Genomic DNA, 4583 nt, shown 5'->3' on the forward strand with positions numbered 1-4583 from the left:
CAGTCTTGGGAGCAGAGTTTCTTCAGAAAGTCAAAAAAAAAAAAAAAAAAACGCCCGATCTCGTCTGATCTCGGAAGCATGGTCGGGCCTTGGATGGGAGACCGCCTGGGAATACCAGGTTCTGGAAACATTTAAAAAAAAATAAAAAAATTAAAAAAAGTCTAAGAATTTGTTCAAAAAGCCTGAAATAGTCTTAGTTTCTTCAAGAAGCCCAGTCTTGGGAGCAGAGTTTCTTCAGAAAGTCAAAAAAAAAAAAAAAAACGCCCGATCTCGTTTGATCTCGGAAGCATGGTCGGGCCTTGTTGGATGGGAGACCGCCTGGGAATACCAGGTGCTGGAAGCATTTTATGTAAAAAAAAAGAAAAAGAAAAAAAAAGAGTCTAAGAATGTGTTCAAAAAGCCTGAAATACTCTTAGTTTCTTCAGAAAGTCAAAAAAAAAAAAAAAAAAAAAAAAAAAGTCTAAGAATTTGTTCAAAAAGCCTGAAATAGTCTTAGTTTCTTCAAGAAGCCCAGTCTTGGGAGCAGAGTTTCTTCAGAAAGTCAAAAAAAAAAAAAGAACGCCCGATCTCGTCTGATCTCGGAAGCATGGTCGGGCCTTGTTGGATGGGAGACCGCCTGGGAATACCAGGTGCTGGAAGCATTTTATGTAAAAAAAAAAAAAAGAAAAAAAAAGAGTCTAAGAATGTGTTCAAAAAGCCTGAAATAGTCTTAGTTTCTTCAAGAAGCCCAGTCTTGGGAGCAGAGTTTCTTCAGAAAGTCCAAAAAAAAAAAAAAAAAAGAGTCTAAGAATGTGTTCAAAAAGCCTGAAATACTCTTAGTTTCTTCAGAAAGTCAAAAAAAAAATAATAAAAAAAAAAAAGTCTAAGAATTTGTTCAAAAAGCCTGAAATAGTCTTAGTTTCTTCAAGAAGCCCAGTCTTGGGCGCAGAGTTTCTTCAGAAAGGCAAAAAAAAAAAAAAAAACGCCCGATCTCGTCTGATCTCGGAAGCATGGTCGGGCCTTGTTGGATGGGAGACCGCCTGGGAATACCAGGTGCTGGAAGCATTTTATGTAAAAAAAAATAAATAAAAAAAAGAGTCTAAGAATTTGTTCAAAAAGCCTGAAATAGTCTTAGTTTCTTCAAGAAGCCCAGTCTTGGGAGCAGAGTTTCTTCAGGAAGTCAAAAAAAAAAAAAAAGAATGCCCGATCTCGTCTGATCTTGGAAGCTAAGCAGTGTCGGGCCTGGTTGGATGGGAGACCGCCTGGGAATACCAGGTTCTGGAAACATAAAAAAAAAAAAAAAAAAAGTCTAAGAATTTGTTCAAAAAGCCTGAAATAGTCTTAGTTTCTTCAAGAAGCCCAGTCTTGGGAGCAGAGTTTCTTCAGAAAGTCAAAAAAAAAAAAAAAAAACGCCCGATCTCGTCTGATCTCGGAAGCATGGTCGGGCCTTGTTGGATGGGAGACCGCCTGGGAATACCAGGTGCTGGAAGCATTTTATGTAAAAAAAAATAAAAATAAAAAAAAGAGTCTAAGAATGTGTTCAAAAAGCCTGAAATACTCTTAGTTTCTTCAGAAAGTCAAAAAAAAAAAAAAAAAAAAAAAAGTCTAAGAATTTGTTCAAAAAGCCTGAAATAGTCTTAGTTTCTTCAAGAAGCCCAGTCTTGGGAGCAGAGTTTCTTCAGAAAGTAAAAAAAAAAAAAGAACGCCCGATCTCGTCTGATCTTGGAAGCTAAGCAGTGTCGGGCCTGGTTGGATGGGAGACCGCCTGGGAATACCAGGTTCTGGAAACATTTAAAAAAAAATAAAAAAATAAAAAAAAGTCTAAGAATTTGTTCAAAAAGCCTGAAATAGTCTTAGTTTCTTCAAGAAGCCCAGTCTTGGGAGCAGAGTTTCTTCAGAAAGTCAAAAAAAAAAAAAAAAACGCCCGATCTCGTTTGATCTCGGAAGCATGGTCGGGCCTTGTTGGATGGGAGACCGCCTGGGAATACCAGGTGCTGGAAGCATTTTATGTAAAAAAAAAGAAAAAGAAAAAAAAAGAGTCTAAGAATGTGTTCAAAAAGCCTGAAATACTCTTAGTTTCTTCAGAAAGTCAAAAAAAAAAAAAAAAAAAAAAAAAAAAGTCTAAGAATTTGTTCAAAAAGCCTGAAATAGTCTTAGTTTCTTCAAGAAGCCCAGTCTTGGGAGCAGAGTTTCTTCAGAAAGTCAAAAAAAAAAAAAGAACGCCCGATCTCGTCTGATCTCGGAAGCATGGTCGGGCCTTGTTGGATGGGAGACCGCCTGGGAATACCAGGTGCTGGAAGCATTTTATGTAAAAAAAAAAAAAAGAAAAAAAAAGAGTCTAAGAATGTGTTCAAAAAGCCTGAAATAGTCTTAGTTTCTTCAAGAAGCCCAGTCTTGGGAGCAGAGTTTCTTCAGAAAGTCCAAAAAAAAAAAAAAAAAAGAGTCTAAGAATGTGTTCAAAAAGCCTGAAATACTCTTAGTTTCTTCAGAAAGTCAAAAAAAAAATAATACAAAAAAAAAAAGTCTAAGAATTTGTTCAAAAAGCCTGAAATAGTCTTAGTTTCTTCAAGAAGCCCAGTCTTGGGCGCAGAGTTTCTTCAGAAAGTCAAAAAAAAAAAAAAAACGCCCGATCTCGTCTGATCTCGGAAGCATGGTCGGGCCTTGTTGGATGGGAGACCGCCTGGGAATACCAGGTGCTGGAAGCATTTTATGTAAAAAAAAAAAAAAAAAAAAAAGAGTCTAAGAATGTGTTCAAAAAGCCTGAAATAGTCTTAGTTTCTTCAAAAAGCCCAGTCTTGGGAGCAGAGTTTCTTCAGAAAGTCAAAAAAAAAAAAAAAAAAAAAAAAAGTCTAAGAATTTGTTCAAAAAGCCTGAAATAGTCTTAGTTTCTTCAAGAAGCCCAGTCTTGGGCGCAGAGTTTCTTCAGAAAGTCAAAAAAAAAAAAAAAACGCCCGATCTCGTCTGATCTCGGAAGCATGGTCGGGCCTTGTTGGATGGGAGACCGCCTGGGAATACCAGGTGCTGGAAGCATTTTATGTAAAAAAAAAAAAAAAAAAAAAAAGAGTCTAAGAATTTGTTCAAAAAGCCTGAAATAGTCTTAGTTTCTTCAAGAAGCCCAGTCTTGGGAGCAGAGTTTCTTCAGAAAGTCAAAAAAAAAAAAAAGAATGCCCGATCTCGTCTGATCTTGGAAGCTAAGCAGTGTCGGGCCTGGTTGGATGGGAGACCGCCTGGGAATACCAGGTTCTGGAAACATTTAAAAAAAAAAAAAAAAAAAAAGTCTAAGAATTTGTTCAAAAAGCCTGAAATAGTCTTAGTTTCTTCAAGAAGCCCAGTCTTGGGAGCAGAGTTTCTTCAGAAAGTAAAAAAAAAAAAAAAAAAAAGAGTCTAAGAATGTGTTCAAAAAGCCTGAAATACTCTTAGTTTCTTCAGAAAGTCAAAAAAAAAAAAAAAAAAAAAAAAAAAGTCTAAGAATTTGTTCAAAAAGCCTGAAATAGTCTTAGTTTCTTCAAGAAGCCCAGTCTTGGGAGCAGAGTTTCTTCAGAAAGTAAAAAAAAAAAAAAAGAACGCCCGATCTCGTCTGATCTTGGAAGCTAAGCAGTGTCGGGCCTGGTTGGATGGGAGACCGCCTGGGAATACCAGGTTCTGGAAACATTTTAAAAAAAATAAAAAAATAAAAAAAAGTCTAAGAATTTGTTCAAAAAGCCTGAAATAGTCTTAGTTTCTTCAAGAAGCCCAGTCTTGGGAGCAGAGTTTCTTCAGAAAGTCAAAAAAAAAAAAAAAAACGCCCGATCTCGTGTGATCTCGGAAGCATGGTCGGGCCTTGTTGGATGGGAGACCGCCTGGGAATACCAGGTGCTGGAAGCATTTTATGTAAAAAAAAAAAAAAAGAAAAAAAAAGAGTCTAAGAATGTGTTCAAAAAGCCTGAAATACTCTTAGTTTCTTCAGAAAGTCAAAAAAAAAAAAAAAGAAAAAAAAAAAGTCTAAGAATGTGTTCAAAGCCTGAAATAGTCTTAGTTTCTTCAAGAAGCCCAGTCTTGGGAGCAGAGTTTCTTCAGAAAGTCAAAAAAAAAAAAAAAAAAAAGAGTCTAAGAATGTGTTCAAAAAGCCTGAAATACTCTTAGTTTCTTCAGAAAGTCAAAAAAAAAAAAAAAAAAAAAAAAAAAGTCTACGAATTTGTTCAAAAAGCCTGAAATAGTCTTAGTTTCTTCAAGAAGCCCAGTCTTGGGCGCAGAGTTTCTTCAGAAAGTCAAAAAAAAAAAAAAAACGCCCGATCTCGTCTGATCTCGGAAGCATGGTCGGGCCTTGTTGGATGGGAGACCGCCTGGGAATACCAGGTGCTGGAAGCATTTTATGTAAAAAAAAAATAAAAAAAAAAAGAGTCTAAGAATTTGTTCAAAAAGCCTGAAATAGTCTTAGTTTCTTCAAGAAGCCCAGTCTTGGGAGCAGAGTTTCTTCAGAAAGTCAAAAAAAAAAAAAAGAATGCCCGATCTCGTCTGATCTTGGAAGCTAAGCAGTGTCGGGCCTGGTTGGATGGGAGACCGCCTGGGAATACCAGGTTCTGGAAACATTAAAAAAAAAATAATAATAAATAAATAAAAAAAAA

This window comes from Leuciscus leuciscus (genome assembly GCF_965113295.1).
Source record: "Leuciscus leuciscus genome assembly, chromosome: 4".
NCBI classification, from domain to species: Eukaryota; Metazoa; Chordata; class Actinopteri; order Cypriniformes; family Leuciscidae; genus Leuciscus; species Leuciscus leuciscus.